At 40.7% G+C, this 25285-nt stretch overlaps 1 protein-coding gene across 3 annotated transcripts in view; it reads left to right on the top strand.

The window, feature by feature from the left end:
* CYSLTR2 (cysteinyl leukotriene receptor 2) overlaps window positions 1-25285 on the top strand; it is a 215424-nt gene that overhangs the window by 82581 nt on the left and 107558 nt on the right. Inside the window, exons 4-5 of one of the 3 annotated variants that reach the window (XR_007513057.1) lie at window positions 14610-14838; window positions 15267-16655. The exons of the other annotated variants lie outside the window; for them this stretch is intronic. The gene's annotated coding sequence lies outside the window, so the exon portion shown is untranslated. Of the gene's footprint in view, window positions 1-14609; window positions 14839-15266; window positions 16656-25285 lie in introns of those variants that run through there. 3 annotated transcript variants of the gene reach the window in all.

Genomic DNA, 25285 nt, shown 5'->3' with positions numbered 1-25285 from the left:
CAGGAACTTTTTGCCCCAGCTCTCTCTCCCAGCTGAGTGAACTTGGCTGAAGATCTGTCCACGTTTATAATTTAAAAATTGAACATCGATCCATGAAGCCATGGAGGAGCACTTTGTGTTGCTAATTAGTTTTATAAAAGAGTCACTCATTCTTTAGACTCTGAAATTTAGGGGATTTATCTACCATGTCTCTCCTTACTGAGCACCTACTACAGGCTCTGCACAGCTGGCACTTGAAAATGTCTCCAAGGAGTTGGCAGGGAGGCTGTTCCCATGGAAACCAGTTCTACTCTGAGGTTTCCAATCTGGCTGTAAATTGGGGTTAGTGAGACCAGCCTCCACCCTGCTGAAAAACAAAGCCCACGTTTCAAAGGAGCAAGCAGCTAGAACTTGACTGCATGTTTTTCCAGTATGCTGTATAAAAATCCTTTGTGGTCATTGCTGGGTGACCTGTCACTGACCTTTCTCTTGTGTTCTACGTGCCATTCTCATGCCAAGCTCGACCAGAGTTTTCATTTTCCATTCTTCCTGCAATAGTAGGGTTGCAGATTTAGCAAATAAAAACACAAGATGCTCACTTAAACTTGTATTTCAGATAAAACAATGAATATTTTTTCTACTTATTCTAAAAATTATTCATTGTTTATCTGAAATTCAAATTTGACCCTATGTCCTGTGTTTTACCTGGCCATTCTAAACTGTCCTAATTTGCATACCCACTAGAACATTTGTTTCTTCTCTTTATCCCTCTCTATTAGTTTCTTAGGGCTGCCATAAAAAAGTGCCACAAAGTGGGTGGCTTATAAGAACAGTAGTTTATGGTCTCACAGTCCTGGAGGCTGAGAGTCCCAGTTCAGGGTGTCACAGGACCATGCTCACTCTGAAAGCCCTACGGGAAGATTCTGTCTGTCTCTCTCAGCTTCTGGTAGCCCCAGGCAGTTCTTGGCTTGCATTGCAGTGTCACGTGGCCGTCTTCCCTCTGCATCTCTGTGGCTCTCTGCTTTTACAAGAATACCACCCATGAGAGGTGGGGCCAAGATGGCAGAATAGACAGATGCTTCCAGGGAGCCCTCTTACAACAAAGGTCTGAAAAAAACAAGTGAAACATCAAAGGCAAATTTAGAAAAAGAACTGAACAGGAGGGGGAGGAAGAGACGGTTCAGAAGCAGAGAGGAGTTACTGGACCTGAATCACCAGAAGCCCTCAAGCACCATTCCCAGGAGTGACTGTAGCAGGCTGGTACTAACATTTGGCAGGGAGAAGCAGCCAGCCACACAGCCTACTCACACCTCCAGAACCAGAGAAGAACGGCGCTCTTGGAAGACGCTAAGTACTTGGGTATATTTACCGTGCCCTCCACCCCCAAGCAGGCTTCAGTGGCTGCTGACTTCCCCGGGCCTGAGATAGGCCCTGTTGAGCACCTACAGCCATCCTTCTGGCCTAGGTGAAGGAATAAATTTGCAGTTGGTGGAAAAGATAATTTGCCAGCTCCACTAACCGGGGGAGCTCAAGACAGGAGGAGCTCCTGTCCAGGCTTAAATGATCCATGGACTTTGAGTGCCTTTCCCCCCTGCATGGACCTGTGTGGGCCTATTTCAGGAGAATAGGCCCTTATTGGCAAACTACAACTGTTTCAGCTGTGTGGTGGAGAGTTGGATGTTTGATGTTTGACACCACTTTGCCTATTAAACAGGGTCCTCACCTACCCACATCAGGGGCCTAAGGACTGGTGGCTCCACTCAGGTCACCGAGTCACCCATGACAGGGGTCCAAGAATAACTGTTACGTCCCCGTCCTTACAACCAAAGACTTTGGGTGCCAATGGTTGGTCTGCAAAACCCACCCACCTGTACGCTCTAGGGAAGAGGGGCCTGCTTTCCTCAGAGACACTTCTGGAATGAGTCTCAGCCCCCCATCTTGTTCAGAGCATGACCTCCTGCTACAACCAGATACCAGTACCTACACCAATCACCCCTGCCCCTCTAAGGCTGTAGGACAGAGCCTGTACCACACACTAGATAAGCAGCTACCTGGAAACCTGAGCTGAATCCATACAAGAAAAGGGAAGGGACTTCTAGACTGATGTACCTGATAACAGCTCTAGCCATCTGGTGACCAGACATCAGAGCTCCAATGGTGAACATAAACAAGCTAGCTCACTCAAGCAACTCATTTAGGTATATCAAAACAAAACAAAGCAAGAAGCTAGGATACAGTAAGCAAACACAAAATAAGCTGATACAATAACTTATAGATGGCTCAGAAATAACAGTCAATATCAAGTCACATAAAGGAACAGACCATGATAGCTACAACAAGCTCTCAGAACAAAGAATCAAGGGGTCTTCTAGATGAAAGTGCTTCCTGGAATTACCAGATGCAGAATACAAAAGATTAATATACAGAACCCTTCAAGACATCAGGAAGGAAATCAGGCAATATGCAAAACAAGCCAAGGAACACACACATAAAGCAGTTGAAGAAATTAAAAATATTATTCAGGAACATAATGAAAAATTTAATGAGCTGGAAAAATCCATAGACAGACAGCAATCAGAAATTCAGAAGATAAACAATAAAATTACAGAATTAGACAACTCAATAGAAAGTCAGAGGAGCAGAATTGAGCAAGTGGAAGGCAGAATTGGTGACCTTGAAGATAAAGCCCTTGGCACCAATATATTTGAAGAAAAATCAGATAAAAGAATTAAAAAAAAATTAAGAAACCTTAAGAATCTTGTGGGGCTCTTTCAAGAGAAATAACCTACGAGTGATTGGAGTACCAGAATAGGGAGGGATAACAGAAAATACAGAGAGAATTGTTGAAGATTTGTTGGCAGAAAGCTTCCCTGATATCATGAAAGATGAGAAGGTATTTATCCAAGATGTTCATTGAACACCACATAAGGTAGATTTTAAAAGTCATCAAGACATATTATAATCAGACTTTCCAAAACCAAAGATAAAGGGAGAATTTTAAGAGCAGCTAGGGATAAACAAAAAGTCACCTACAAAGGAGAGTCAATAAGAATAAATTCGGACAATGTGGCAGAAACAATGCAGGCAAGAAGCCAATGGGATGACTTGTATAAAGAATTGAAGGAAAAGAATTGCCAGCCAGGAATCATATATCCAGCAAAACTGTCTCCCAAATATGATGGTGAAATTAGGACATTTCCAGATAAACAGAAGCTTAGGGAGTTCATAAAAACCAAACCAAAACTGCAAGTAATACTAAAGGGAGTTTTTTGGTTAGATATTCAATAATATCAGGTATCAACAGAAGACTGGAACAATGGACAGGGTAATCAGATTTCAACCCAGACAGGGAAATCACAAAAATAAATCAAGATAAAAAAAGCTCAAAACAGGGGAACAGCGATGTTATTATGTGAAAGAAGGCAACATTAAAACAATAAAGAGCAACTAAGAAATGTAGTCATAGATCTTTCATATGGAGAGGAAGAGAATGTGATATAAAGAAACAAAACTTAAGTTTAAATTTAGAAAAATAGGGGTAAATATTAAGGTAACCACAAAGGAGTCAAACTATCCTACACATCAAAATAAAATACAAGAAAAAAACAGACTCAGCAGAAACAAAATCAACAACAATAAATATGAAGAAAAGATAATATATAAAGAAAAATCACCCAGCACAAAAAATTAAGTGCGAAAAAGAAACTGTCAACAACACACCAAAAAAGACATCAAAATGACAACACTAAATTCATTTAAAAAAAAAATTTTTTTTTTTAATTCATACCTATCCATAATTACGCTGAATGTAAATGGACTAAATGCAGTAATAAAGAGACAGAGTGGCAGAATAGATAAAAACAAGATCCATCTATATGCTGCCTACAAGAGACACACCTTAGACTTAGAGGCACAAACTAACTAAAGCTCAACACTAAAACCAAATCCATTGCCGTCGAGTTGCTTCCGACTCATACCGACACTATAAGACAGAGTAGAACTGCCCCACAGGGTTTCCAAGGGGCGCCTGGTGGATTTGAACTGCTGACCTTTTGGTTAGCAGCTGTTGCACTTAACCACTACTACACCAGGGTTTCCAACTAAAACTGGTGGCGTACTGGTTAAGTGCTACAGCTGCTAACCAAAGGGTCAGCAGTTCAACAAGCGCTCCTTGGAAAGTTTATGGGGCCATTCTACTCTGTCCCATAGGGTCGCTATGAGTCAGAATTGACCTGATGGCAACAGGGTGACTAAAACTCAAAGGAAGGAAAAAATGTATCAAGCAAACAACAATCAAAAAAGAGCAGGGGTGGCAATATTAATTTCTGACAAAATAGACTTTAAAGTTAAATCCACCACAAAGGTAAGGAAGGACACTATATAATGACTAAAGGAACAATATACCAGGAGGATATAACCATATTAAATATTTATGCACCCAATGACGGAGCTGCAAGATACATAAAACAAACTCTAACGGCAGTGAAAAGTGAGATAGACAGCTCAACAATTATAGTAGGAGACTTTAATACACTGCTTTCAGTGAAGGACAGGACATCCAGAAAGAAGCTTAATAAAGACATGGAAGATTAAATGCCACAATCAACCAATCTGACCTCGTAAACACATACAGAATACTCCACCCAACAGCAACCAAGTGTACTTTCTTTTCTAGTGCGCATGGAACATTCTCTAGAATAGACCACATCTTAGGTCATAAAGCAATTCTTAGCAGAATCCGAAATATTACAAAGCATCTTCTCTGGCCATAAGACCATAAAAGTGGAAATGAATAACAGGAAAAGCAGGGAAAAGAAATCAAACACTTGGGAACTGAAGAATACCCTACTCAAAAAAGACTGGGTTATAAAAGACATTAAGGATGGAATAAAGAAATTCATAGAATCCAATGAGAGTGAAAACGCTTCCTATCAGAACTTTTGGGACACAGTGAAAGCAGTTTTCAGAGGTCAATTTATATCAACAAATGCACACATGCAAAAAGAAGAAAGGGCCAAAATCAAAGAATTATCGCTACAACTTGAACAAATAGAAAGAGAGCAACAAAAGAAACCCTCAGGCACCAGAAGAAAGCAAATAATAAGAATTAGAGCACAATTAAATGAAATAGAAAACAGAAAAACAATTGAAACAGTTAACAAGACCAAAAGCTGGTTCTTTGAAAAAATTAACAAAATTGATAAACCATTGGCCAAATTGACAGAAGAAAAACAGGAGAGGAAGCAAATAACCCAAATAAGATGAGCTTGGTGATGTTACAACAGACCCAACTGAAATTAAAAGAATCATATCAGATTACTATGAAAAATTGTACTCTAAAAAATTTGAAAACCTAGAAGAAATGGATGAATTCCTAGAAACATACTACCTACCAAAAATAACACAATCAGAGGTAGAACAACAAAATAAACCTGTAACAAAAGAAGAGGTTGAAAAGGTAATCAAAAAACTCCCAACAAAACAAAGCCCTGGCCTGGACGGCTTTACTGCAGAGTTCTATCAAACTTTCAGAGAAGAGTTAACACCACTACAACTAAAGGTATTTCAGAGCATAAAAAAAGGACTGAACACTCCCAAACTCATTTTATGAAGCCAGCATATCCCTGATACCAAAACCAGGTAAAAAAAAAAAAAACAAAAACAGGTAAAGACACCACAAAAAAAGAAAATTACACACCTATATCCCTCATGAACTTAGATGCAAAAATCCTCAACAAAATTCTAGCCAATAGAATTCAACAACATATCAAAAAAATCATTCACCATGACTAAGTGGGATTCATACTAGGTATGCTGGGACAGTTCAACATTAGAAAAACAATCAATGTAATCCATCATATAAGTAAAACAAAAGACATGAATCACATGATTTTATCAATTAATGCAGAAAAGATATTTGACAAAGTTCAACACCCATTCATGATAAAAACTCTCAGCAAAATAGGAATAGAAGGGAAATTCTGCGATATAATAAAGGGCACTTATGGAAAACCAACAGCCAACATCATCCTAAATGGAGAGAGTCTGAAAGCATTCCCTCTGAAATTGGGAACCAGACAAGGATGCCCTTTATCACCACTCTTATTCAACATTGGGCTGGAGGTCCTAGCCAGAGCAATAAGGCTAGATAAAGAAATAAAGAGCATCCAGATTGACAAGGAAGAAGTCAAAGTATCTCTATTTGCAGATGACATGATCTTATACACAGAAAAACCTAAAGAATCCTCAAGAAAACCACTGAAACTATTAGAAGAGTTCAGCAGAGCATCAGGAGACAAGATAGAGATACAAAAATCAGTTGGATTCCTCCACACCAACACAAAGAACATTGAAGAGGAAATCACCAAATCAACACCATTTACAGTAGCCCCCAATAAGATAAAATACTTAGGAATAAATCTTACTAGAGAAGTAAAAGACTTATACGAAGAAAACTACAAAACACTACCGCAAGAAACCAAGAAAGACCTACATAAGTGGAAAAACATACCTTGCTCATGGATAGGAAGACTTAACATTGTAAAAATGTCTATTCTACCAAAAGCAATTTATAGATACAATGCAATTCTGATCCAAATTCCAACGGCATTTTTAATGAGATGGAGAAACAAATCACCAATTTCATATGGAAGGGAAAGAGGCCCTGGATAAGCGAAGCATTACTGAAAAAAAAGAACAAAGTGGGAGGCCTCACTCTACCTGATTTTAGAGTCTATTATACTGCCACAGTAGTCAAAAAAGCCTGGTACTGGTACAACAATGGACACACAGACCAATGGAACAGAATTGAGAATCCAGACGTAAATCCATCCACATATGAGCAGCTGATACTGACAAAGGCCCAAAATCAGTTAAATGGGGGAAAAGACAGTTTTTTTAACTAACGGTGCTGGCATAACTGGATATCCATCTGCAAAAAAAATGAAACAAGACCCATACCTCACATCGTGCACAAAAATGAACTCAAAATGAATCAAAGACCTAAATACAAAATCTAAAACAATAAAGATCATGGAAGGAAAAATAGGGACAACATTAGGAGCCCTAATGCATGGCATAAACAGTATACAAAACATTATCAACAGTGTAGAAGAGAAAGCAGATAACTGGGAGCTCCTAAAAATCAAACACTTATGCTCATCCAAAGACTTCACCAAAAGAGTAAAAAGATTACCTACAGACTGAGAAAAAAGTTCTTAGCTATGACATTTCCAGTCGGCACCTAATCTCTGAAATCTACATGATACTGCAAAAGCTCAACTGCAAAAATACAAATAACCCAATTAAAAAATGGGCAAAAGATGTGAACAGGCACTTCAGTAAAGAAGATATTCAGGTACCTAACAGATACATGAGGAAATGCTCACGATCATTAGCCATTAGAGAAATGCAAATCAAAACTACAGTGAGATTCCATCTCACTCCAACAAGACTGGCATTAATCCAAAAAACACAAAATAATAAATGTTGGAGAGGTTGTGGAGAGAATGGAACACTTATACACTGCTGGTGGGAATCTAAAATGGTACAGCCACTATGGAAATCGATTTCGCGCTTCCTGAAAAAGCTACAAATGGAACTACCATACGATCCAGCAATCCCACTCCTTGGAATATATCCTAGAGAAATAAAAGCCTTTACAGGAACAGACATTACGCACACCCATGTTCATTGCAGCACCATTTACAATAGCAAAAAGATGGAAGCAACCAAGGTGCCCATCAACAGATGAATGGATAAACAAATTATGGTATAGTCACACAATGGAATACTATGCAGAGATAAAGGACAGTGAAGAATCTGTGAAACATTTCGTAGCATGGAGGAATCTGGAAGGCATTATGCTGAATGAAATTAGTTAGTTGCAAAAGGACAAATACTGTACAAGACCACTATTATAAGAACTGGAGAAACAGGTTAAACAGAGAAGAAAATATTCTTTGATGGTTAAGAGAGGTGGGAGGGAGGGAGGGAGGAAGGGAGGGAGGGAGGGAGAGGGGTATTCACTAATTAGATGTAGATAAGAACTATTTTAGGTGAAGGGAAAGAGAACACATAGTACAGCAGAGGTCAGCACAACTGGACTAAACCAAAAGCAAAGAACTTTCCTGAATAAACTGATTGCTTCAAAGGCCAGCGTAGCAGAGACAGGGGTTTGGGGACCATGGTTTCAGGGGACATCAAATAAATCAAGGGACATAATAAAATCTATTAAGACAACATTCTGCATCCCACTTTGGAGAGTAGCGTCTGGGGTCTTAAACACTAGCAAGCAGCCATCTAAGATGCATCAATTGGTCATGACCCTCCTGGAGCAAAGGAGAATGAAGAACACCAAAGACGCAGGGGAATTATGAACCCAAGAGACAGAGAGGGCCACATGAACCAGAGACTACATTAGCCTGAAGCCAGAAGAACTAGATGGTGCCTGGCTACAACTGATGACTGTCCTGACAGGGAACACAACAAAGAACCCCTGAGGGAGCAGGAGAGCAGTGGGATGCAGACCTCACAGTCTCGTAAAAAGACGAGAAGTACCCCTGTGGTCATGGTCCCCAGACCTTCTGTTAGCCCAAGACAGGAACCACTCCCAAAGCCAACACTTCAGACAAGGATTGGAGTGGACAATGGGACAGAAGATGATACTGGTAAAGAATGAGCTTCTTGGACCAAGTACACTCACGAGACTATGTTGGTATCTCCTGTCTGGAGGGGAGATGAGAGGGCAGAGTGGGACAGAGACTGGCTGAATGGACACAGGGAATACGGGGTAGAGAGAAGGTGGGTGCTGTCTCATTGGGGGAAGAGCAACTAGGAGTATTTTGCAAGCTGTATATAAATTTTTGTATGAGAGACTGACTTGATTTGTAAACTTTCACTTAGAGCACAATGAAAAAAAAATAAAAAAGAATCCATCCGGACCCAGATGTCCATCAAGAGATGAACGGATAAACAAAATGTGGTGCATACATAAAATGGAATATTATTTAGCCATAAAGAGAAATGAAGTCCTGATACATGCTATGCCATGACTAAACCTTGCAAACATTATGCTGAGTGAAATCAGTCAGACAGAAAAGAACAAGTATTGTATGATGCCACGTATATGAAATATTTAAAACAGGCAAATGTGTGCAGACCAAAGGTCAGTAGTAGTTACCAGGAGCTAGAGGGAGCAGGGAACAGGAGTTATTACTAAGGGGTGCTCAGTTTCTGTTTGGGGTGTTGGAAAACTGTTGGGAATGGATAGTGGTGATGGTAACACAACATGGTGGATGTAATCTGTCAGTGAGTTGTACTGCCTTCTGCATAAAAGAAATCAAATACAGCCACAGGAAACCCCCCAGGAAAAGAAATTATAAGAGCAGAGAAGCCAGAATCGAAGGACTTGAGTCCCCCACTGAGCTCTATTAGTCTCAGATTCTTCATGTGAAAATGGGGGAAATTATAATATTTATACACACACACACACACACACGGTCACACCAGGAAGATGAAACTGATGCTAGATGGAAAAAGTACTTTACACATTTTTTTTTTTCACTTAGACCTTTATCTCTAAACTCTCTAACTTTATGCATAACAAGTTTAAGTGCTGTGGTCCCAAACAAAAATTGCTCTCCTAGAGTCACAACAGGCATTCTGTTTGAAATAAAATCAAGCGATTTACTGAGAGAAAAGGCAGCTCGAGCAGGGGATGTACTGCATTCTCACAAAGGGAAATCAGAGCTCCACTGTGCAGAAGTCAAATAGCCAAATTTATGCAGTAAAACCAGGAACTTTAAGGTGCAATATTCTGATTGGTGCTTGGTAAGGGGAGGCAGTGGAGGGCAGGCTCTCTGGAAGAGGCTTTTGATTGGTTTGCAAAGTAAGTGTGTGTTACGGGGATTGGATACAGTGACTTGCTTGCAAGGGGGTCTCGAGGTGCTCACAAGCTGCTAACCTGTTGGATTTTCTGAGAACAAATGGTCGAATATCTTACACAATAGTTTTTGTTTTGAGAACAGGTGGTAAAGATTAACTTCTTAAGGGAAAGTTCTTTTGAGAACATTTTACACAACGGGTTTTGTTATCTCCCTCCCCCTGGTTTGACGTAATGTACTTTTGTCATTGATAGCCTAGCTACAGTTTATAAGAAAACTGCGTTCGAGCATTATAAAGAATAGAAAAATAGAAATCTCGCTAAGACTATCGCAAGATCAGTAAGCCATGACTGTGAGATCTCTGGAGTGTTGGAAGCGGGACATGGTCATTAATCTTCGATTGTTTTCTGAAAGAATAAGTTTCAAGTGCTTCCTTGAGCCTGGTCACCTAAACACAATTATGTGAAACTGGACAAGCTGCTTCCAAAGGTAGTTACAGTTTAAGGAGCAAAACACTTCCTTGGTGTTTTGGTAGCCCGGACAAACAAAATGGAGTCTTAAAAGACACAAGATGGAGTTGGACTTCAACCTGAGTCAGCCCCCCGCAGAAGTACCAGGCACTTTGCCAAGGGACTTTCCTTCAGGGTGTGTCCTAGGCAGTGGCTAGTGTTAGGAGCTGGTGACAAAGCTCCCAGACTGATGGACAGCGGGCCTGTCACATAAACATATGCACACACAGTCATCGCTGAGGGAAATGTGGAGCTGACAGCCTGACAGTCTGACAGCCTCACCTAAAGCAGAGTGAGGTGGCAAAGAGTACAAGACTGGGTTCAAGGGGTTATGGATTGAAGCGTGTCCCCACAAAAAGAGGAGAGTTCTAACCTCTGTACTAGGTCCCTGGGTGGCACAAACAACTTGCACTTGACTATTAACCGAAAGATTGGTGGTTCTAAACCACCCACTGGTGCCATAGGAAAAAAAAAAAAAAGCCAAGAAAACTCTACAGAGCTGTTCTCCTCTGCAATGCATGGGGCCTCCATGAGTCGGGATCCATTCAATGGCAAGAGGTTTGGTTTTGGCTTTTCACCTCTGTACCTGTCAATGTGACTCAGTTTGGAAATACTGCAGGAGTTTCCTTTTGTTATGTTAATGAGCCACACCAGAGTGGGGTGGGTCCTAAACTAACTACAAAAGCAGAATAGACACAGAGGAGCACACAGATGGGAAAACAGAGGCCATGAGAAGATCTGCCTATAAGGCAAAGGACTCCAAAGAACCAAGTAATACCTGGGTCTACCGACAAACAAGGACCCTCCCCTTGAACCAGTGCCCCTGATTTGGACTTTTTCAGCCTCCAGAAGTATGAGAAAGTAAAATTCTGTTCATTAAAGCTAGGCACATGTGGTATTTGTGTTAAAGCAGCACTAGGGAACTGAGACACAAGACCATGTACTGAAAAGGAGATGACATCCTGTATGAGGAGAAGGGGCTAAGAGGATTGGTCACATAGCAGTGAAAATGAAGGGCAAAGAGGGAGAGGGGCAGCGTACAGCACACAAAAAAAGGTCAGACCCCGCCAAAGCAAAATTCAGCGCCTGGCAACATTCTGAGGAGAGCTAAAAAAAAAGTTGCCGTGGAGTCGATTCTTACTCATAGAGACCCCATAGGACAGGGTAGAACTGTCCCATAGGGTTTCCAAGGCTGTAATCTTTATGGAAGCAGACTGCCACATCTTTCTCCTGTACAGTGGCTGGTGGGTTCGCACCTCCAATCTTTTGGTTAGCAGCACTTTAACTGCTACACCACCAGGGCTCCTTTGCTGAGAGAAGGTCCTCTCTTAATTCTAGGGGTCAAGCTGAACGGTCACTGAACTCTAGTTTTGCCTTGGTTTTTTTCTCACCTCAGCCCCTGTCGCCACTCAAAAGCTTAACCATCGCACACACTGGCCACCTTGAAAAGTGAGGGTGGGGCAAAGGGAGAATCTTGGGGCAGAAACGGTCACAGCAGCAGGCTCCAATGGGACATCCACAGTTGGATGGGGTGGGGACACCTCCCAGGGATGGGCCCAGAACTCTGCAAACAGAAGCTGACTGCAGAGAGATCATTTATGCCACCCTTGTTGCTCCAATGAGCAGCATACTATCCCCCCCGCCAGAAAACCCAGCCCATTGCCACTGAGTCAATTCTGACTCATAGCAATGCTATAGGACAGAATAGAACTGTCCCATAGGGTTTCCAAGGCTGTAATCTTTATGGAAGCATACTGCTAGATGTTTCTTCTTTGGAGTGGCTGGTGGGTTTGAACCACTGACTTTCCAGTTAGCAGCTGTGTGCTTTAACCACCATGCCACCAGGGCTCCTGGGGTGAGCAGCATAGCAGGAACTATAATCCCAATTGCTGCATTTATTAATAATTTGCTACTCTGGAAAAATGTGTTTTATCAAGCCTGGATATATTGGTTTTTGGTGTCAAAGGAAGTTTATTACTTAATCCTCTCTCTTGTGGAATGAGAAAATGGGCTAAGAAGACAGCCTGGCTGTTGGCAGGCACCCTACTGTGCAAAGGGGAGACTCTGATAAATGCAGTCTCTGCCTTCTGGTTGGTCTGGCTCAATGCGTTCAAGCCATGAGAGAGAATAGAAGTTGTACATAAATTCATAGGCTGTGTTTTGAAACGCATGCAGGCATAACGGTTAAAAAATGCCTGACAAGTATTATTAGTGTTACAGCATCCCAGTGGTGAGAGGAAAAGGTCCAGCTCTTTGAGTTTTTGCTGAGTAACACACTATGAGTCTGCTTCCTGCACTCCATACATCACCCTAGAAGTGGTTGTATGGCAGGATACCTCCTCATCATGGCTCTTCTTGGAGGAGATGAAGGAGGAATGAGTTCTGAGACCCAGCTAAAGAAAACATTATTTTTTTGTAATCCTGTTTTTGTGTATATGCTGGAAAAATATATGGTCTTTGTTTAAAAAATATTTCAAACCTCCAGGAGAATATAAAGTGGAGAAGAATGTCCATACCTCCGTCTGCCTTCCTCTCATCCTGCTCCCCTGAGGTAACCACTTAGTGAACAGTTTTGGCCCAACCCTAACAGTTACTCCACATAGTCATCTTGGAGCTTTCCATCTTTGTCAGATCTCTGCCTCAGGCCTGTCTTTCCTCCACTTAGTGATTTCCTCACAGCCTTCCACAGGGAGCTCTGAGAAGCCAAAGGTTATGATTGCTGATGTCACGCCAGCTCAGCGTGTGTTCACTACCTCAGGGCCTGGCTCTCTGCCTCAACCTGTCTATGGGTTGGGTATTCAACTACTCTTTGACAGATATTTTAGATTTCTTATTTAAAAAACCGATTGCTGTGGAGATGGCTCTGATTCACGGCAATCTTCTGTGTGTCAAAATAGAGCTGCTCCATAGTTTTTTGTATAGCTGATTTTTTGGAAGTAAATCACCAGGTCTCACTTTCAAGATGTCTCTGGGTGGACTTGAACCTCCAACCTTTTGGTTAGCAACCAAGTGCTTAACTGTTTGCACCACCCAGCAACTCTGGTTTCTCACTTAAGAAGTCTACACTTCAGGAAAAGTCTCTTTTCCTGAGGATTTTTTTCCTTTTTAATCATGGCGTACTTTTGCTTGGAGAGTGGTTATAGAGGTGGATAGAAGAGTGGAAACGTGAATCATCTTGTTGGAATAAACGAATGAAGTATTTCTACAGGGAATAATTTCCACAGGTGACAGGCTGTGAGCTTCAGGAGGTTTGTTGTGAGACTGCACTGTAGCCTGAATCATCACTTCAAACAAGGCACACCAGGCTTCAGCTTTCTGGCTTCCGCTGAGGGATTTGTCAGGGTAGTTTAGTGGTTTGATTAATTAGCTTAAGCTGGGATTCTATATAAATGCAAATTGTCACCTTCCCCCTCCCCGCTGAGTCACTCTCTGACACATAAACGGGTAAAAGCTGAGGAAAGGGAGGTAGAGTTGGGATTGCAGGCTGATGTGGCTTCCTCTGATTTTTCAGCTCTGTGGGAGGGTCGCAGCTTGATCAAATACCACACCCGAAGTCACAGCCGTCAGAGAATGCCTCCACCTGAGGTTAAGGCTAAAGCTGCACCACCCAGACAGGCCACACAATGTTAATAAAACAGGGACGTGGGGAACAGGCGTCAACGAGGAGTTTTGAATTGGAAGGGAAGAAATGCCACGAGAACTCTGATCTTTGTAGTAAACCCAGTTGCCATAGAGTTGATGCTGACTCATGGCAACCCTATGCGTTTGAGAGTACAACTGTGCTCCACAGGGCTTTCAATGGCTATGGTCTTTTGGAAGTAGATCTCCAGGCCTTTCTTCTGAGGTGTCTCTGGGTGGACTTGAACCTGCAACCTTTCAGTTAGCAGCCAACCATGTTAATCATTTACACTCCTTAGGGAGTCCTTGTAGATACAAAAGAACATGTACTTAGGGAATTTTTAAAGTACTTCAGGTCCTTGGATGGTGCAAACGGTTTGCAATTAACTACCGATGGTTTGGAGGTTTGAACCCGCTCAGTGGCACTGAGGAAGAAAGGCCTGGTCATCTGCTTCCATAAAAACTACAGCCCAAAAAATCCTATGGAGCAGTTCTGCTTTTCACATGGGGTCACCAAGTACTGGAGAATGGGTTTGCTTTTTGTTTGCTTTTAAAGTACTTCGGATCCCAGACTTCACACTTATAGGTCACCGGTGTTTATTTTCCATGCAACGCGGAGTGTTCACGGGGGAAAGCGTCCGTGTGTCGGCTGACAACAGGCAGACGAGGCCCCACCCCGCCCCAGGACAGCGGCTGGTCGCACAGCGTGGACAGGCAGTGGGAGGAACCAGGCTTGGCAGTAGCAAGCACCTGGTTGCCAGTGACTGCGTGGGTGAACTTGGGCCAGAAACCTGACCTTGGGGGCCACGCGACCTCCGTGGACAAGAGCCCAGCCTCACAGGATGGCGGTGAGGATTCCGCGAGATGTGTTTGCAAATTGCTTAGCGCAGAGCATATAATAACTGCTGAACAAACACCAGCTAATACTGTAACTGTTAACTTTGCCCCGTCTTGGGTTTATAATTTCTTTGCTTTGGACACTTTCCCCTGCAGCGGGAGGCAGAATGCTTCTCAGCACCGACTCACAGCTTTCCCTTCTCCCCAGCCAGGCTCTCAGGGCCGACTTAGCCTTTAGGCACCGCAGGCGCCGTGCCCAGGGGAATTTGGGGGGCCGTGGAAATATTTTAATTTCAATTTCTTTTAATATCAGAAGAAACATACAATATTTATGCAATATTAATGAACATCTAATAATGAAGCCAGCCTGTTTTATAGTCAGCTTTATACCAACACAGTCGTCAAATATGATTTTAATTTAATTTTTTTTTTTTTTTAGGGAGTAAGGGCCACAAAGACAACAGTGCAGTGGATCACCGAAGTCAGAACGCGGTGCTGCGGGTTCTGGAAATCACTTTGGAGGCACGGGCTGGAGGGGCCGAGCGTCCAGGGTCCCTTGTGTAAGGAGATTTAGGAGACCCCGTTGGCCTCCATCAGCTCTGTAAAGCACTTGCTTTTCTGTGGGAAAACCCGCGTGCGCCAAGATGTGCAGCGTTGACTTTGGCACTGAAGAAGCAGAGTGGAAAGAAGGCATGTGTGGAGGGCGTGGGAGCGGCTGGTTCCGGGCAGGAATAAAGGCCGCTGCAGGGCAGTTTTTAGTTAGCTGGAGCTTCCTGTTTGAAAGGCTTGATGGTTGCTTGTTGATGCTAACCATTATTTTGGAATTTTAGGCATCTTTATTCTTTCTCTCTTCTTTTATTGTACTTTAAATGAAGGTTTACACAAAAAACTACCTTCTCAGTAAAGAGTTAGTACACATATTGTTTTATGACATTGATTAACAACCCCACGACTCATCAGCACTCTCCCTTCTCGACCTTGGGTTCCCTATTGCCAGGTTTTCTGCCTTCTAGTCCTTGCCTTGGTGTGCCCCTTTTGTCTTGTTTTGTTTTATGGGCCTGTCTTACCTTTGGCTGAAGGTTGAACCTGTGGAATGACTTCATTACCGAGCTAAAAGGGCATATGGGGCTGTACTCTTGGGGTTACTCCAGTCTCTGTCAGATCAGTAAGTCTGGTCTTTTTCTGTGAGTTAGAATTGTGTTCTGCATATTTTCTCCACCTCTGTCCAGGACACTCTACCATGACCCCTGCCAGGGCAGTCAGTAGTGGTAGTGGGGCACCATCTAGTTGTACTGGACTCAGTCTGGTGGAGGCCTTGGTAGATGTGGTCCATTAGACCAATCTTTGCCTTGTATCTTTAGTTTTCTTCATTCTCCCTTACTCCCGACTGGGTGAGACCAGTGGAGTATCTCAGATGGCCGCTCACAGGCTTTTAAGACCCTGGATGGTACTCACCAAAGTGGAATGTAGAGCATTTTCTTTATAAACTATGTTATGCCAATTGAGCTAGATGTTCCCTGGGACAGTCTTCAGCCCAGCAATTCCGTCCCACAGGGAGTTTTGGATGTGTCTATGGAGCGTCCATGACCTTGCCTGGTACAAGTTGTGCTAGCTTCCCCAGTGTTGTGTACTGTATTACCTGTCATCAAAAATTACCACTTATCTATTGTCTGTTTAGTGTTTTTCCATCCCCCGCCCCCCGTAACCATCCAAGATTGTTTCTTTTTGTGTGTAAACCTTTTCATGAGTTTTTACAGTAGTGGTCTCATACAATATTTGTCCTTTCATGATTGACTTATTTCACTCAGCATAATACCCTCCAGATTCATTCGTGTTATGAGATGCTTTGCAGATTCATCATTGTTCTTTATCATTGCATAGTAGTCCATTGTGTGTGTGCAGTTTGTTTATCCATTTGTCTGTTGATGGTCATCTAGGTTGTTTCATGTTTTTGCTATTGTGAACGATGCTGCAATGAACATGGGTGTGCATATGTTTATTTGTGTGATGGCTCTCATTTCTCTAGGGAAATGGGATTGCTGGATCATAGGTCATTTCTATTTCTAGCTTTCTAAGAAAGTGCCATTTTTTTTCCAAAATATATGTATCATTTTCATTCCCACCAGCAATGCGTAAGAGTTCCAGTCTCCCTGCAGCCTCTCCAATATTTGTTTTTTTGATTTGTGCCAGTACTGCTGGGGTGAGATGGTATCTCATTGTGGTTTTGATTTGCATTTCTCTAATGGCTAGTAATCTCAAGCATTTTCTCATGTGTCTGTTAGCCATTTGAATGTCTTCTTTGGCCAAGTGTCTGTTCATTTCCTTTGCCCGTTTTTTAATTGGATTATTTATCTTTTTGTTGTAGGGGTGTTGGGTTTTCCTGTAGATTTTAGAGATTAGACCTTTGTCCGATTTGTAATAGCCAGAATTTTTTCCCAGTCTGGAGGTTCTCTTTTTACTCTTTTGGTGAAGTCTTTTGGTGAACATAAATGTTTAATTTTTAGAAGATCTCAGTTATCTAGCTTATCTTCTGGAGTTTATACATTGTTAGTTATGGTTTGTATCCTGTTAATGCCTCTAGTGTTGATCCTATTTTTTCTTCTATGATCTTTATAGTTTTTGGCTTTATATTTAGGTCTTTGATCCATTTTGAGTTAGTTTTTGTATGGTGTGAGGTATGGGTCCTGTTTCATTTTTTTGCTTATGGACATCCAGCTTAGCCAGCACCATTTGTTAAAAACACTGTCTTTTCCCTATTTGATAGGTTTTAGTCCCTTGTGGAAGATCAGGTGACAGCATGTAGGTAGATGAATTTACATCTGGGTTCTCAATTCTGTTTCATTGGTCAATGTATCTGTCGTTGTACCAGTACCAGGCTGTTTTCACTACCGTAGCTGTGTAGTAGGTTCTGGGGTCAGGTAGTGTGAGTCCTCCTATTCCCTTCTTCTTCTTCATCAGTGTCTTACTTATCCGAGACGTCTTCTCTTTCCGTATAAAGTTAATGATTAGTTTTTCCACCTCTTTAAAGAATGTTGTTCTTTTTGTACCACTTAATGATTCTTCCTAAATAGTCCAAGTAATCTGTAAAACATGATCAAATGCGTCAGGTAATTTATCTGTTGTATTCTACTATCTGACTATACCCTGGTGGCTTAGTGGTTAAGTGCTAAGGCTGCTAACCAAAAAGTCAGCAGTTTAAATCTACCCGGTGCTCCTTAGAATCGCTATGCGGCAGTTCTGCTCTGTCCTATAGTGTTGCTATGGGTCGGAATCAACTTGATGGCAGTGTTTTTTTTCTGCCTCAAGTGAAAATTTACAAATCAAGTCAGTCTCTCATACAGAAGTTTATATACACCTTGCTATATACTCCTAGTTGTTTTCCCTCTAATGAGACAGCACACTCTTTCCTTCCACTCTCTATTTTTGTGTCCATTCGGCCAGCTTCTGACCCCCTCTGACCTCTCATCTCCTCTCCCGACAGGAGCTGCCCACATAGTCTCATGTGTCTCCTTGATCCAAGAAGCTCAGTCTTCACCAGTATCATTTTCTAACCCATCGTCCAGTCCAATCCTTATCTGAAGAGTTGGCTTTGGGAATGGTTCCTGTCTTGGGCTAACAGAAGGTCTGGGGACCATGACCACAGGGGTGCTTCTAGTCTCAGTCAGACCATTAAGTCTGGTCTTTTTACGAGACTGCGAGATCTGCATCCCACTGCTCTCCTGCTCCCTCAGGGTTCTCTGTTGTGTTCCCTGTCAGAGCAGTCATGGGTTGTAGTCGGGCACCATCTAGTTCTTCTGGTTTCAGGCTGATGTAGTCTCTGGTTCATGTGGCCCCTTCTGTCTCTTGGGCTCATAATTCCCTTGTGTCTTTGGTGTTCTTCATTCTCCTTTGCTCCAGGTGGGTTGAGACTAATTGATGCATCTTAGATGGCTGCTTGCTAGCGTTCAAGACCCCAGACACCACTCTCCAAAGTGGGATGCAGAATGTTTTCTTAATAGGTTTTATTATGGCAATTGACTTAGATGTCCCCTGAAACCATGGTCCCCAAACCCCTGTCTCTGCTCCACTGGCTTTGGAAGCGTTCAGTTTGTTCAGGAAACTTCTTTACTTTTGGTTTAGTCCAGTTGTGCTGACCTCTTCTGTATTGTGTGTTGTCTTTCCCTTCACCTAAAATAGTTCTTATCTGCTATCCAATTAGCAAAAACCCTTCTCCCTCTCTTCCTCCCCACTCTCGTAACCGTCAAAGAATATTTTCTTCTCTGTTTAAACTGTTTTTCAAGTCCTTATAATATCGGTCCCATAAAATATTTGTTCTTTTGCAACTGACTAATTTCACTCAGCATAATGCCTTCCAGATTCCTCTATGTTAAGAAATGTTTCACACATTTATCACTGTTCTTTATCGATGCGTAGTATTCCATTGTGTGAATATACCACAATTTGTTTATCCATTTATCCGTCGATGAGCATCTTGGTTGCTTCCATCATTTTGCTATCGTAAACAGTGCTGCAATGAACATGGGTGTGCATATATCTGTTCCTGTAAAGGCTCTTATTTCTCTAGGATATATTCCAAGGAGTGGGATTGCTGGATCGTGTGGCAGTTCTATTTCTAGTTTTTTAAGGAAATGCCAAATTGATTTCCAAAGTGGTTGTACCATTTTACATTCCCACCAGCAGGGTATAATTGTTCCATTCTCTCCACAACCTCTCCAACATTTATTTTGTGTTTTTTTGGATTAATGCCAGTCTTGTTGGAGTGAGATGGAATCTCATTGTAGTTCTGATTTGCATTTCTCTAATGGCTAATGATCATGAGCATTTCCTTATGTATCTGTTAGCTATCTGAATGTCTTCTTTAGTGAAGTGCCTGTTTATATCCTTTGCCCATTTTTTAACTGGGTTATTTGTATTTTTGTAGTTGAGTTTTTGCAGTATCATGTAGATTTTAGAGATCAGACAGTGATCAGAAATGTCGTAGGTAAAAACTTTTTCCCAGTATGTAGGTAAATCTTTTTACCCTTTTGGTGAAGTCTTTGGATGAGCATAGGTGTTTGATTTTTAGGAGTTCCCAGTTATCTAGTTTTTCTTCTGCATTGTTAGTAATGTTTTGTATACTGTTTATGCCATGTGCTACGGCTCCTAGCATTGTCCCTATTTTTTCTTCTATGATCTTTATCGTTTTAGATTTTATATTTAGGTCTTTGATCCATTTTGAGTTAGTTTTTGTGCATGGTATGAGGTATGGGTCTTGTTTCATTTTTTTTTTTTTTTGCAGATGGATATCCCCTTATGCCAGCACGATTTGTTAAAGAGACTGTCTTTTCCCCATTTAACTGACTTTGTGCCTTTGTGAAATATCAGCTGCTCATAGGTGGATGGATTTATGTCTGGATTCTCAATTCTGTTCCATTGGTCTATGTATCTGTTGTTGTACCTGTACCAGCCTGTTTTGAGTACTGTGGCTGTTTAATAGTTTCTAAAATCAGGTAGAGTGAGACCTCCCACTTTGTTCTCCTTTTTCAGTAATGCTTTACTTATCTGGGGCCTCTTTGCCTTCCATATGAAGTTGGTGATTTGTTTCTCCATCTCATTAAAAAATGTCATTGGAATTTGGATGGGAATTGCATTGTATCAATATATCGCTTTTGGTAGAATAGACATTTTTTACAATATTAATTCTTCTTATCCATCAGCAAGATATGTTTTTCCACTTATGTAGGTCTCTTTTGGATTCTTGTAGTTGTGTCTTGTAGTTTTCTTTGTATAGGTCTTTTACATCTCTGATAAGATTTATTCCTATGTATTTTATCTTTTGGGGGCTACTGTAAATGGTATTGATTTGATGATTTCCTCTTCGATGTTCTTTTTGTTGGTATAGAGGAACCCAACTGAGTTTTCTATGTTTATCTTGTATACTCTGCTAAATGCTTCTATTAGTTTCAAGAGTTTCCTTGAGGATTCCTTAGGATTTTCTGTGTATAAGATCATGTCATCTGCAATTAGAGATACTTTTTTTTTTTATTAACTTTTATTGAGCTTCAAGTGAACGTTTACAAATCAAGTCAGTCTGTCACATATAAGTTTAGTTTATATACATCTTACTCCATACTCCCACTTGCTCTCCCCCTAATGAGCCAGCCCTTCCAGTCTCTCCTTTCGTGACAATTTTGCCAGCTTCCAACTCTCTCTATCCTCCCATCCCCCCTCCAGACAGGAGATGCCAACACAGTCTCAAGTGTCCAGCTGATATAATTAGCTCACTCTTCCTCAGCATCTCTCTCCTACCCACTGTCCAGTCCCTTTCATGTCTGATGAGTTGTCTGCGGGGATGGTTCCTGTCCTGTGCCAACAGAAGGTTTGGGGACCATGACCACCGGGATTCCTCTAGTCTCAGTCAGACCATTAAGTATGGTCTTTTTATGAGAATTTGGGGTCTGCATCCCACTGATCTCCTGCTCCCTCAGGGGTTCTCTGTTGTGCTCCCTGTCAGGGCAGTCATCGATTGTGGCCAGGCACCAACTAGTTCTTCTGGTCTCAGGATGATGTAGGTCTCTGGTTCATGTGGCCCTTTCTGAATTAGAGATACTTTTACTTCCTCCTTATCAATCTGGATGCCCTTTATTTCTTTATCTAGCCTAATTGCTCTGGCTAGGACCTCCAGCAAAATGTTGAATAAGAGTGGAGATAAAGGGCATCCTTGTCTGGTACCTGATCTCAAGGAGAGTGCTTTCAAACTCTCTCCATTTAGGATGATGTTGGCTGTTGGCTTTGTGTAAATGCCCTTTATTATGCTGAGGAATTTTCCTTCTCTCTTTTTTTTTTTCTATTTTGCTGAGAGTTTTTATCATGAATGGGCGTGGAACTTTGTCAAATGCCTTTTCTGCATCAATTGATAAAATCATGTGATTCTTGTCTTTTGTTTTATTTATGTGGTGGATTACATTAATTGTTTTTCTAATGTTGAACCATCCCTGCATACCTGGAATGAACCCCACTTGGTCATGGTGAATTATTTTTTTGATACATTGTTGAATTCTATTGGCTAGAATTTTGTTGAGGATTTTTGCATCTATGTTTATGAGGATGAGGCATACAGGTCTCTAATTTTCTTTTTTTGTGGTGTCTTTACGTGGTTTTGGTATCAGGGATATGCTGGTTTCATAAGAGTGACTTTGGGAGTATTCCACCCTTTTCTATGCTCTGATATACCTTTAGTAGTAGTGGTGTTAACTCTTCTCTGAACGTTTGGTGGAACTCTGCAGTGAAGCCATCAGGGCCAGGGCTTTTTGTTGTTGTTGTTGTTGGGAGTTTCTTTGATTACCTTTTCAATCTCTTCTTTTGTTATGGGTTTATTTAGTTGTTCTACCTATGTTTGTGTTAGTTTAGGTAGGTTGTGTGTTTCTAGAAATTCATCTAATTCTCCTAGGTTTTCAAATTTGTTAGGGTACAATTTTAGTTTTTCATAGTAATTTGATATGATTCTTTTAATTTCACTTGGGTCTGTTGTAATATTGCCCATCTCATTTCTTATTTGCGTTATTTGCTTCTTCTCCTGTTTTTCTTCTGTCAGTTTGGCCAATGGCTTATCAATTTTGTTAATTTTTTCAGCTTTTGGTCTTGTTAACGCTTTCAATTTTTTTTTCTGTCCTTTATTTCATTTAATTCTGCTCTAATTTTTTATTATTTGCTTTCTTCTGGTGCCTGAGGGTTTCTTTTGTTGCTCTTTTTCTATTTGTTCAAGTTGTAGGGATAATTCTTTGATTTGGGCCCTTTCATCTTTTTGTATGTGTGCATTAATTGATATAAATTCACCTCTGAGCACTGCTTTTGCTGTGTCCCAAAGGTTCTGATAGAAAGTGTTTTCATTCTCACCAGATTCTATAAATTTATTCCTTCCTTGATGTCTTCTAGAACCCAGTCATTTTTGAGCAAGGTATTGTTCAATTTCCAAGTGTTTGATTTCTTTTCCCTGCTTTTTCTGTTATTTACATCTACTTTTATGGCCTTATTGTCAGAGATGATGCTTTGTAATATTTTGATGTTTTGGATTTTGCTCAGGCTTGCTTTATATGGTCTATTCTGGAGAATGTTCCATGTGCACTAGAAAAGAAGTTATACTTGGCTGCTGTTGGGTGGAGTGTTCTGTATATGTCTGTGAGGTCAAGTTGGTTGATTGTGGCATTTAGATCTTCCTTGTCTTTATTGAGCTTCTTTCTAGATGTTCTGTTGTTCACCGAAAGTGGTGAGTTGAAGTCTCCTACTAAAATTGTGGAGCTGTCTATCTCACTTTTCAATGCTGTTAGAGTTTGTTTTATATATCTTGCAGCCTTGTCATTGGGTGCATAAATATTTAAAATGGTTATATCCTCCTGGTATATTGTCCCTTTAATCATTATGTGGTGTCCTTCCTTATCCTTTGTGGTGGATTTAACTTTAAAGTTAATTTTGTCAGAAATTAATATTGCCACTCCTGCTCTTTTTTGATTGTCGTTTGCTTGATATATTTTTTTCCATCCTTTGAGTTTTAGTTACTTTGTGTCTCTCAGTCTAAGTTGTGTCTCTTGTAGGTAGCATATAGATGGATCATGTTTTTTATTCCATTCTGCCACTCCCTGTCTCTTTATTGGTGCATGTATTCCATTTACATTCAGCATAATCTTGGATAGGTGTGAATTTAGTGCTGTCATTTTGATGTCTTTTTTTGTGTGTTGTTGACAGTTTCATTTTCCCACTTAATTTTTTGTGCTGAGTAGTTTATCTCTATATATTGTCTTTTCCTCTTTTTCATTGTTGTTGATTTTGTTTCTGCTGAGTCTATATTTTTTTCTTGTACTTTATTTTGATGGGTAGGATTGTTAATCTCCTTTGTGGTTACCTTAATATTTACCCCTATTTTTCTAAGTTTAAACCTAACTTTTATTTCTTTATATTGCCTTGTCTTCCTCTCCATATGAAAGATCTATGACTAGATTTCTTATTCCCTCTTCATTGTTTTAATGTGGTCTTCTTTTACATAATGACATTTGTTTCCCTGTTTTGAGTTTTTTTTTTTAATCTTGATTTATTTTTGTGATTTCCCTACCTGGGTCGACATCTGATTCCTCTGACCAGTGTTCTAGTCTTGGGTTTATATCTGATATTATTGATTTTCTAACCAGAGAACTCCCTTTAGTATTTCTTGTAGTTTTGGTTTGCTGTTTATAAATTCCCTAAACTTCTGTTTATCTGTAAATGTCCTAATTTCACCTTCACATTTGAGAGACAGTTTTGCTGGGTGTATGATTCTTGGCTGGCAATTTTTTTCCTTCAATGCTTTATATAAGTCATCCCATTTTCTTCTTGCCTCCATGGTTTCTGCTGAGTAATCCGAGCTTATTCTCATTGACTGTCTTCTGTAGGTGACTTTTTATTTATCCCTAGCTGCCCTTCAAATTCTCTCTTTATCTTTGGTTTTGGCAAGTTTGATTATGTCTTGGCGACTTCCTTTTAAGAACTAGCTTATGTGGAGTTCGATGAGCATTTTGGATAGGTATCTTCTCATCTTTCACGATACCAGGGAAGTTTCTGTCAACAAATCTTCAACAATTCTCTCTGTATTTTCTGTTATCTCTACCAGTTCTGGTATTCCAATCACTCATAGGTTATTTCTATTGATAGAGTCCCAGATGGTTCTTAAGATTTCTTCATTTTTTTTTAATTCTTTTACATGATTTTTTTCAAACATTTTGGTGCCAAGTGATTTGTCTTCAGTCTCACCATTTCTGCCTTCCACTTGCTCAATTCTTCTCCTCTGACTTTCTATTGAGTTGTCTAATTCTGTAATTTTATTGTTAATCTGAATTTCTGTTTGGTGCCTCTGCACGGATTCTTGCAGCTTAATAAATTTTTCATTATGTTCTTGAATAGCCTTTTTAATTTCTTCAACTGCTTTATCTATGTGTTCCTGGGCTTGTTCTGTGTATTGCCTGATTGCCTTCCTGATCTCGTTCCTGATGTCTTGAAGAGTTCTGTATGTTAATCTTTTGTTTTCTGAATCCAGTAATTCCAGGAATGCACCTTCATCCAGAAGATCCCTTGATTCTTTGTTTTGAGAGCTTGTGGAAGCGATTATGGTCTGCTTCTTTATGTTACTTGATACTGACTATTGTCTCCGAGCCATCTATAAGTTATTGTATTAGTTTATTTTTACTGTATCTTAGCTTCTTGCTTTGTTTTGTTTTGATATGTCCAAATAGGTTGCTTGAGTGAGCTATCTTTATTTTTTTCACCTTTGAAGCTCAAACGTCCTGTCACCAGATGGCCAGAACTGTTATCAGGTATATGAGCCTAAGTGTCCATTCACTTTTCTTGTATCGATTCAGCTCAGATGTCCAGGTAGTTGATCATCAAGTGTGTGGCACAAGCTCTGTCCTGCAGTGTTAGAGGGGCAGGGGTGATTGGTGTAAGTACCGGTAT

Source organism: Elephas maximus, chromosome 14 (assembly GCF_024166365.1).
Source record: "Elephas maximus indicus isolate mEleMax1 chromosome 14, mEleMax1 primary haplotype, whole genome shotgun sequence".
In the NCBI taxonomy this organism is placed as follows: Eukaryota; Metazoa; Chordata; class Mammalia; order Proboscidea; family Elephantidae; genus Elephas; species Elephas maximus.
The sequence above is the reverse complement of the archived record's forward strand: the minus strand, read 5'-3'. Positions and strand labels throughout refer to the sequence as shown.